The sequence below is a fragment of the Rattus norvegicus genome, chromosome 15, assembly GCF_021556685.1.
Source record: "Rattus norvegicus strain SHRSP/BbbUtx chromosome 15, alternate assembly SHRSP_T2T, whole genome shotgun sequence".
NCBI classification, from domain to species: Eukaryota; Metazoa; Chordata; class Mammalia; order Rodentia; family Muridae; genus Rattus; species Rattus norvegicus.
In genome coordinates this window covers 32429467-32440530 of record NC_141548.1, presented here as the reverse complement: position 1 = coordinate 32440530, position 11064 = coordinate 32429467, and the positions used below count along the sequence as shown (strand labels likewise).

The 11064-nt window shown below is 45.9% G+C and overlaps 1 long non-coding RNA gene across 1 annotated transcript; it reads right to left on the bottom strand.

The window, feature by feature from the left end:
• Positions 1 to 1019: 1019 nt before the first annotated feature.
• Positions 1020 to 11057, bottom strand: LOC102551831 (uncharacterized). Its single transcript, XR_015638795.1, has 3 exons — positions 10670 to 11057; positions 8911 to 9287; positions 1020 to 2404 (listed from the first exon to the last, which is right to left on the bottom strand). It is a non-coding gene; the product is annotated as an uncharacterized LOC102551831 (long non-coding RNA).
• Between the last annotated feature and the right edge of the window lie 7 nt (positions 11058 to 11064).

The window sequence follows — 11064 nt, the reverse complement described above, 5'->3', positions numbered from 1 at the left end:
CGTACTCAGGATCTGAAATCAGAGCAAACGAGGGCCAGGGGAGAAGAGATATAACCATTTAGTTTTCTCTCACATCAGGAGACACACAAGGTAGAATGTGTACATGATGCTTCTGCCAAGGGGAGGTTACTGAGGCCTTTGTGAGGTAAGTGGGACATCTTGAAGGTTTAGTACTAAAGGGATCAGGTTGAAGATGCTGTGTCTGGGATTCCTTTCCTTGTCTCTAAAGGGACTAGTTCCATCCGGACCACAGCAAAACTATCAGGGGACCTGGGGAAGGCCGGGTCTCAGGATTATAGCCCACAGGTGCCAGTGAAGTCCCAGCGATGTGGAATAACCACCATCCCTGGGCAAGGAAGGACATTCACTTCTTTAGATGACCAGAACGCAACGTAGACATTCTTTCTTCCATCTTTTTTAGTTACTTATTATTATTATTATTATCCATTTATTATTTTATTTATTTATTTCCCGTGTCCCAGTCCCTCCTCAGAGTTCTTTCTCCCCATCTCCCATACCCTTCACATCTGGCGAAGTCGAGGCGCAGGGAGTCTGCCCCATGTCAATGAGCTGATGACAGGAAGGTAGCTGTGTGGAAGCTGAGGAGTACAGGGGCGTGCACGCTTAGGAGGGGAGAAGGTCATCCGAATGTTGAGGGTAAAGTTCTACCAACCTCTCATTGGTTCCTCAGATCTTACCTTGTCCCTGACCTGTTTACTGCTCCTAAGACGCTTCCCACCGAAGGATTAACCCCAGCAATGCACATCAGGAAATCTACACCCACACAGTGTTGCAGGGCCTGTGGGTGAGGAGGAGACATGGAAGTTTTTGATGTAGTGGGGCAGCATGCTTACTGGTCTGGGACTATACCTGGACCCAGTCCTACAGAAGAACAATTGTAAGCAAGTTGGAGAACAACGGGTTCTCTTTTCAGGAGCTAACACACATGTGTGTACGCATGCACACATATGCACACACACATACACATGCATGCACACAAAGGCTGACACTGGACAAAGTTGGGGTTTCAGCTTTACTTGCCTTTTATGTCCTCCAACCCTGGGCACTCTGGGCTGCCATTTTCCCCACCCACCTCTCATCTAAATCTTTCCTGAACACTGTAGCTCTGGCTAAGAACCAACCTCTCTGTCTCTGATCAGATCTTGCCCCAGGGTCTTCCAGGAGGGTCTGGTGGATAGCCGCCCTTTCTTTGCTTCCAGAGAGCTCCCCATCTCCCTCCTGCCCTGTCTGAGTTCTGCTCAGTTCTGCTCAGGGGTAATCACCAAGTGACACAGGTGACTCAGGTCAGTAGTGGAGCCCATAACTGTTACTCTGGTGTGGATCACCGAAGAGGAATCCCTGTGTTTTATCTCCTATATCCCTCACCATGGCCACCAGCTGCTCCCGATCTTCTGCTTTCCCTACACAACACACACAGTCCTTTCTCCTTCAGCATGACCACTGCATGGTCCACATTCTGCTGCTTGCAGCTGCTGATGACCACTCGGGCCCCATCCTCCTCCACCAGACTTCAGGCGATGGCAAAGCCAATCCCACGGGCAAGGATGAAGAGGGTGTGACAGCTCAGACTTGGGTTGACCTCTTTCTAGCTTGCTATAGTTTTTGCCCTGAGGTATCGAATTAATTCTACTAATTCAGAGCAGTCAGCTTCATGCCCTACTTCTTGGATGGTTAGGAAGGCCAGAGTGGGAGAGAGAGGACACACAAGTCCTGGCTGTATTGAACCTCTTGTTTCCCTCATCAGAACTCGACTTCATCTTCTATTGGAACCTTAACTGACTGTCCATACCCAGTCTCTCAAGGGCAGATGTGACTGTAGAGCTCCTTGTCTCGGGTATCTGAGTATTGCTGAGTGCCCAGAGCTTGGAAGGATACAGTTATCAACCCACGAGGCACTACCACTCTTGAGTAGCAGACATTTGTAGCAGTGGTTAATTCCCTCTGCCGTCCTCTGATGGATTCCTTTGCAATACACTCATGTTTCCCACTGAACTGGTGGCCCATGGCCCAACAGCCTGTATTGGGCCATGCTGGTAACACATCTGACATTGGCTTTGTCTCCTGTCCCTTGAGGTTTCAAAGTAGCATGTTCTCCAGACTCTTAAGCCTCCTGTGCTTTGCTTTGTGAAACCGAGGTTAAGACAGAGATCGGCAAAATCCAGAGACACCCACAAGTTCCCAAGTTCCCAAAGGCTTGCTTGCGCCCATTTGTGGATCCTGTAACCACAGCAACTTTGTTGGCCTCTCTGAGTCTGCAGTTTGCTCCACTGCTTGTGCTTCTCACAGAATGCAGCAAGAGTCTCTTCTAACCCTGGATCAGAGGCTGAGACATTGGGTTTGTTTGTTCTTCCTTCTGGTGAGCTTGGTCCAGGGAGGGTGAACTCTAGAAACAAAAGGCAAGCACAGTTACAACATCAGTTTCCATGAGGAGGGGGTGGATTTTGATACTCTGGTGGGCAAGAACTGGGATGGTCCAGTAATCTCTAGTGGAAGTTCAGTCAGGCAGAGGCATCCAGCATATTTCCACTTAGCACTGACTGCTACATGCTCTCTCAGTGTTCTAGGGTCAACAGTGAGGAGGAGGCAGGCAGGGCCAGGATCGGGTAGGGAGGGGAAATCTTTGTTGCAGTGGGACAACATTCTTGTTTGGAGTCCCTGGAGGAATGTCTGGATCAAATCCAAGAGAGACATTTATGAATGTGCTGGGTTGCAGTTAGCATTTATAGCTGTTATGGGTTGCTGGTTGAGCATGTCTGGGTCAACTGGAGAACCCATGGCTCTATCCTGTCCCAGTGTTCACCAACACAAGATTTCGCACAGCCAGTCCTTTTTTAAAATTACTAATTGATTATTTTATTTATTTACATACCAAATGTTGCCCCCCTTCCAGTCCCCCCCTCACAGAGTTCTTCCCCCTTTGCCCCCTCAAGCCCTGGATACACTACATACCCTGCTTCACTGATAGGCAGTTTTCAAGTCTTCTAGACCGTTTGTCACTTTTATCCTTGGGGTGGGGGTTAGGGGGGTTGGGGGTGGCTTTCTGAGTCCCAGAGCTCATACTGTCTCTGCCACATGACCATGTGACTCTTGTGCTTGCTGTTCTTGAAAACTTCAGCTCCCTGAGTGATGGTGCCGTACTGACCAGTTTTAGCAGGTGCTGGGTGCTGGCTAGCGCTGGTCGGCATTTGCTGGAATGAATGAATGAATGAATGAATGAGGATTTGGCTGCTGTGATATAATGTTTGTTAGGGGCCTTACTGGACCCAGGGGTCAAATTTCCTAGAGTTGTCAGATTGGACTCCCTCTCCCTAAACTGTGAGTTGTGTCAACTCAACTCCAAGTAGCCTTTCTGGACATTTCAGTACTCAGGTGTTGGGGAGAACCAGGCTTTGTGTACAAAGTAACTTGCGTGTTCCTCATATTTCTTCTGTTCAAACCTCCGCCAATCCTGAGCTGTGAATGTAGCTAAGGAAGCAAGGCTCTTATTAAAGCATTTTGACTTAGTAAGTCCTGGGTAAATGTCAAGGCATACAAGTGCTTCTGAAGAAGCTTTAAAGACAAATCTGGAGTCAATGTCCTTGGGATTTAACTCCTACAGTTCCCATTCATTACAGGCCTTTACTTCCTGGGTGGCTGAAGATTCAAAGGAGCGTGTATGTCCTTTCTCTTCCTACATCAATGCCTGTGAGTGTCACCGAGGCCATTTATTCTCAGATCTATGAGGCTTCATATGTCTAAGGCCATAGTTAATCTGTGTCCTTTCCAGCTGCCTGGGGAAAGCAAGAACCAAGTCTCTCTTTCCCTCTCTCCCTCCTTCTCCCCCTCCCCCTCCCCCTTCCTCTCTCTGATCCGTTGTCATTTTCTGCTATTTGTATCGGCTGTTTTCTCCAATCCACACCCCACCACCATTTTTCCTCCCCAGAAAAAAGTATCTGGGTGTTGCACTATTTTTCTTTAAATTTATTCAACAAGAAATGTGTGTCGTGCATGTGTTCTTTGTGTGTGTACTTATTCTGGGCTGGGTAATCAAGATGGCTCTCACAATTTTGTAAACGCTTTTGTGAAAATGCTGAGCCTGAGCTGAGCAACAAAGGAAGACACTTAACCTGGGTGACAGCAATTGGAACACTTAAAACAGCACTTCTCGGGGCTGGGGATTTAGCTCAGTGGTAGAGCGCTTACCTAGGAAGCACAAGGCCCTGGGTTTGGTCCCCAGCTCCGAAAAAAAAGAACCAAAAAAAAAAAAACAAAAAAAAAAACCAGCACTTCTCAACCCGGGGGTTGCTACTCCTTTGGGGTCAAATGACCCTTTCAGAGAGGTCACATAGCAGATATCCTGCATATCAGATATTTATAGTATGATTCATAACAGTAGCAAATTTATTGATGAATAACAAGATGCATTTGTGGTTGGGGGTCACCATGACATGAGGAACCATATTAAAGGGTTGCATCGTTAGGAAGGTTGACAGCCCACTGGCCTTGAAGAAGATGATACCTGAACTCACAAGAAAGAACACTTCTAAGGTTGTGGGTATAAGGGCAAGGGTTCATGCTTATAAAACATGAACTTTTCGTAAAATTTGAAAAGATTTTTGGAAATTTTTATAAGAAAGTTTAGGGAAAACTTGCAAAAGACAAAAAAAGCACTTGGCTTTGGAATGGGTTACCGTGTGTGTGTGTGTGTGTGTGTGTGTGTGTGTGTGTGTGTGTGTGTGTGAGCATGCACGGGGAATGACACCATGCTTTGCTCAATGGTGTCTTTTAGGAGACAAGAGTCTGGGGTGGGGGGTGTCTCTGTATCTTCTTTGTCTTGAAAATTAGTTACAAATTAGTGAGCTTTAAGTACCGGTGAGCAAGGCCAATGGTGCCCATCCAGGGTGCAGACAAATGTCACCTGAGGAAGAGTCAAGTGATTTGCCTCATCCAGAGTGGAAAATCAGCCTTGTGTCTAATGAGCAAACTTATTTTAGTATATCTTTGACATAAATGAGACTTTCTCAATTCATTTTCGAATAAATTGTCATGTCTTAGTGCCTCCCTCATTAATCAATGCATTAATAAACATTTCAGCACTTGCTCATTGTATATTTGTGTGAATCATGATTTTCACCTTGAAAATAAATTATCTCTCATAGAAGAAAATGAAAATAAGACATGTCATTAAGTTAACTGCCATCATTTAGAATATTTTTAGCTTGAGTCAAGTCGACATAAAACTATTCAGGACAACTGTGTTCCTGGCATAAAGCCCCGGGGCAGACTTTGAACCTGTTTATCCCTCTCACCTGGATATCAGAGTCACCAGAGAAACAGGATTTTTAAAGCGTTGGCTGGAATAAAACTTCACCTTAGTAGAGAAAGATGGGGTGCAGTCATTTCAATAGCATACATCAGTTACTCCTACAATTTGATACATATGGTATCCACCTAGAAGCCAGTATCAGTCAACTACTGTGCCCCTCTCATATGACTGTAAAAGGTCCTGATGCTTCCTAGGAGAGACGGAAAATATCTAAGTGGCCTTGGTGAGGTGCCATGTGATACAGGTACAGGAAGCAGCATTGTCTCTTGGAAGGAAGTGTTTCCTCCTATTCAAGGCTTGTCCTTACAGGGCTGAGAGGAGGAAAGACTGGAAGCAGGAGATGGCCGCTCCCAATGCCCTGCACTCCCAGCTCATCAGCTCTCAGGACCCCTGCTTCATTCATTCTTGTTATTTTCTATGTTAACACACAAGACTCTCAATTCTGTTGTCCAAACCAGAAACCTCCAGGTCACTCGAAATCTGTCTTCTGTCTTGTTTGACGTGCGGGGTTGGGACTCTCCCTGTCAACACTGCATCTTCTGTTTCTGTGACGAGACTCTTGGTATGCTCCTGCTGCGTTTCCTTGGCATGGGCCTTGCCTTGGCCGCCCTGCGGCCCTAGCTTCTTTCCTGCCCGCTTTCACTTCTGAGTCAAGCCATAGTGATTTTTGCCAAGGTGAAGAGCTGATCAAGTTCACAACCATGGTTAAGATTCAACAAAGGTTCTGTTAGATATTGATCCGTTCCTTGGCTTCTTGTCTTGGGATTTTTGCAGATCTGCCTCTGACCAATTCCCTAGCTTCCTCTCCCTTTGCTTTGACCTTCGCCGGATTGTTCCTCCTCTTTCTTCAAGTCTTTGGAAGTCTCCTGAAAGGCAGCCTTATTACACAGGCCTATCTTGTTCTCCATGTCTGCCTCTCCAGCCACATTCCACGTTTCGTCTCTTCCCCATCTCTCATTCCCAAGCAGGAGAGTACGGTAAGGGCAAGGCTGATGTTTTAGACTTCTCTAGAGTCAACTTGGCACATGACAGTCACTTCTTAGAGTTTCTCTGTCCTGTCTTAAAAGTCACATTTGTGTCTTAACATCTCTTTGGTGGACATGTCTTGGATCTCTTATGGGTCTGTGAGGATTGCCTATTGAGATCCAAGGTGTCAAGCAAAGGTGAAATTTGGCTGAAGTAGAGGAGCAGGTCACACAGACGTTTATTCTTTGGAAAAGTAAACTTCGTTCCTTTTAGGAGATTTCTAGAGCAGCTTGTTTCTATTACTAATGTGTGTGTGTGTGTGTGGGTGTGTGTGTGTGTATGTGTGTGTGTATGTAGGTGTGTGCATAAGTGCATCTGCATGGAGGCCAGAGGCCAATGGTGATCCTTTACCTTATTTTTGGAGACAGGGTCTCACATTGAACTAGCTGTTCACTAAATCCCAGGGGTCCTCCTTTCTCTGTCCCTCACTGTCAAAGTGCTGGTGTCTTCATGCTTACAGAGCTGATACTTTGCTTACCAAGCCATAACCCCACTACCTACTTCTTAGTTTTGAGACAGGTCTCACAGAGTTAACCAGGCTGGCCTCGAACTTGTGATACTCTAGCCTCAGCCCCCTAAGATTCTGAGATTGCAGGCTTATGTCAGAAGGCTCAAGTTTCATCATTATAAAACTCATTGAGTTGCTGATAGTATTTCCATTTTATGCACATGGAAACTGAGTCATAGAGGAATTAAATATCCTGTCTAATTAATATAATTACAAATTAATACTGAGGTTTGTCTCCAATGCTATGCTTTCTACTTCTGACCCATATTTTTATTTTTTAAAGGGTCAGTCGTGATGCAGATAAATGTTATAAACTTAAAGTCAAATGCTGCAGACCCTATAGTGGCTATTCCTGGTTGTCAACTTGACTCTATCTGGAATGAACTACAACCCAGAACTGGAAGGCTCACCTTTGATCCTGATCTTGAGTTTCTGACCTGGATCTTGGCATGGAGATCTTGAGGCAAAGTGGCTATGAATCCCAGGAGCTTAAGGCAAGGAGATCTCTGAGTTCAAGGTCAACTGGGACAAAGCAAGTCCCAGACCCAGGCATGGTGGCACACACCTTTAATCTGGGCCACACCTTCTGCTGGAGACCTACATAAGAACATTGGAAGAAGGAAGACTCTCTTTTTTTCCTGTCTGCCTGCCTTGTGGGACTGAGCCACTGCTAGATCCTTGGACTTCCATTCACAGCTGCTGCTGACCATTGTTGGGGAGTCCCTTACTGTACAGAGACTACCCATAAGTTCTGTGACTCTAGAGAACCCTGACTAAGATAAACCCCAAGCTAAATATGGAGACCTTGGTCTGCTCCCTCCTTCAGGAAGGCTTCTCTACTTTCTCCTTGCACACTCTGTAAGGGCACTGTTCTTGGCTACCATTTTCCTGGTCTCCATTTCAAAGTCAATGGTTTGTGGCAACCTATTTCTCTCTTAAGTATTATGTGCCTAAAACTTGCTGGAAAGACACAAGGTTTCATTGCCCATCTTAGAGGCAGACTTAAATATGGGAGAACGATTCCTCCCTTACGCAAGGCAGTTTCTCTCAGCTCACATTTATTGCAGCTGTAAATCCCTATGTATGTTTTTTCATGAGAAGTGGTTTTCACCTTTGACAAATTACCTGGCTCCAGAATCTAGTCATACAACTATTTATTATTATTACCGTATTCCAAACACTATGATTCAATTCTGAAAGGTAAAACTCATTTTTCTAGTTTTAGGAAACAATTAGTTTTTCTTCTGTCTTCCAGCAGAAAATTTATTCATGCATACTTATACACTCAATATGTTCATATGCAAACGTTTTGATAACTACTGATGCCGGGTATGTTACTCGATTCATCGTGACATTTTGTGTACAGTGGCTCTCATTACTGTATTTATTGTTTTTTTCCTTAAAATGAACATTGTAATCGTCTTTAATGAGGCAACCGTTTCCTTCCCATTCTCTTTCTGTTCCCCTCCACCTCCAGAACAAATGGTTTTCTCCACTCCACATTCTTCCAGAACTTCTCTTCCTATACAACCCACTCTCCTATTCTTTGAACACTAATACGATTTCCCAGGATTCCACACCAACACTATTCAGGAATTAACATAGGCCCTGAAGTTTCAGGGTTCAGGCCCATAAGACAGACATGTTAGTTCTTTGAGAGTTTTATCCACTGTGCTTTGACAATATTCATCCCTTCCCCCAGTTCCTCTCAGGTTCATTCCTCCTTGCCTATCAACTCAACTTGGTGTCCTTTTTTTTTTTTCTTAAAAAAAATCTGTGAGGTAAAATTTGTTTGGTCCATGCTCTTGGATATATGGAAGGCACAGGACCATGGTCAACATGCCAGGGGTCACACCCTTCGGGAAAGTTCATTTTCCCTCTCCCAGCAGCCACCAATTGTCAATATCTCTATTGATCCACTTTAGATACAATGGCAAGTAGGGGACACCCACATTCCCCACACATCTATCTGCCTTGAGGATCTCCACAACTCCTATTTTAAGAGTCTGTAGTCCTTAAAGTGTTTAGGGAAGCACATTTACCAGCTTACCATCAAGGCTGTGGTAAAGGACAAGGGAGGCCAGGTGGATGCAGAGGTGCATACGATGGGGTCCTCATCGCCCAGGTGTAGGAGCTCTGTCTCTACAGGGTTAGAGTGGACTGCTTTCCCGGTGCATGGCTGTGTTCAAACCTTGGAAATCTTCTGGAGCCTACATCCATTGTGTAGGCAGAACTGGTTAACTCAGTCTGCAGCTCTCCCTGCTGCCAGAGAAGGGGAGATGGGACTGAACATCATGAACTCCCACACATGGCTTGTGTTCTTATGAGTCATCCTCACAGCCAGGAGCTCGGAGAAGCTGTCTGCAGTAAAACATGCTCCTTGACCTTTCACCAGTTAGGACATTAGACAGAATCTCCATCCAAAAGCTGGAAAGAAGGCAAAGATTTAATCCATCAAAATCTACAGTTCTGGGAATTTCCCCCAATGTACCAACCTTACTTTTTTGGCTTCTGTGGTCCCTGCTTCTGCTAACTGTTCTTGCTAACTAAGGCGTGTCAACTCAGGATATGGTTTATGGGCTGAAAGCTCACACTCAGAAAGGCACAGGGCTGCTTTCGGTCCTGAACGCACAGGGTAGTCTCAGGCTTGCTATTTAAAGACTCTTTTCGGCTGGCTTGAATCCATGTCCGAGTAGTCCTACCCGGTGCCTCACGACAATTCTTTTTAAGAGTTTAATTTAATGTAATTGCTCCAGTATTTTTTATTAAAGGCTGCATTGGTCTTTCTAATTTCTACAGCTACTCACCGAGACCAGGGATTTTCAAATAGCTATGACTTAGCCCGTGCTCTATCAGCTGCTCAAAACACTGTGCTGAGGAGTCCAGCTGGTGAAATCCTCTCCTTGGATGTGTTTGGTTTTTGTGTAGAGGGCTAGGTATTTCTCCATTTCTTACTTCCTTCTTTTCTTTCTTTCCTTTTTTAAAATAATGTTTTTATCGATTCTTTGAGAATTACACGTAATGCAGAAGGATCACACTAACTTCCCAGTCATTTTCCATGTCTGCCCCGCTTGCCCTCTCCCTTGTGACCTCCTTCTGAACAATACCTACAAACATACATACATACATACAAACGTACATACATATATACATGTCCATATACTCACTAGAGCATTTCAAACTCCCTGTAGTCAGTCCCCTAAACAAAATTGAGTTCATCCTCATACAATTGTTAAGAGTTCTCTTTGATGGCTTCCCTTTTAGGCTGTGGTTACAGTTTGGCGGTGGGCTCAGGTGAGAGTAGGGGTTATTACAGAAGCCTTCCACATCCCTCTTTCTCAGCTGTGTGTCTTTAGTTTCCAACACCACTTCCAAAGTAGCTTCCTTACCCTTTCAGTCAGTTTCTGGCAACAGCACAGACCATGAACATGCCCCTCCTCTTTCCTCCTCCAACTGCAGTAGGACCACAGACCCAGACAAGGCCCTTGAAGGTAGCCTGGACCATGGACATTAACATGGACTCAAGCTGCAGCATAGAACATGGACATCCTCAAGGCCGTCAGTGGTTAACACAGGCCATGGACATCAACACAGACCCTAGCTGCAGTAGGACCTTGGACCCAGCCATGGCCCTTGGTGGCAGCATGGACCACACATCATCATGGCCTCAGGTGGCATCAGAAGCCAATCACATCAATATGGCCCCAGGGGCAGCACATCCCACAGACATCGACATAAAACACCCATAAAACATCGACCATGGACACCCCCTCCCCCAACCCTGCCCCAGATGCATCAGTACCACTTACTCTCATGGTCCTCAGTGACATCACTGACCACGGTGGTCCTTTGAGGAGGTCCAATCCAGAAGGTGAACCGTTTCTTATCTTGGGCTTCCATCATTGCCGAGAGCCAGGACCATCCTGAGGCCAGCTGTGTGTTGTAGGGGGTGGGGTGGGGGATGAGTCTGCATCTGTGTAAGCTCCAGGTTGCTGCACGCTATCCTGTTGACCACGCGGGGCAATGACCACGGGTTCCACTATCGATCTCACTCACACCTATCACCTCCCTCTTGTCTCCAGTTCCACCTCTCGCCCCAGCTGAAGCCCTGCTCCGCCCTTCCATCTTAACCACCTCTCCAGAGCACATTCACTCGTTCATTGTAGTGGCACCTGCAGGATGGCGCCGGAGGGAAGCGGAAGTG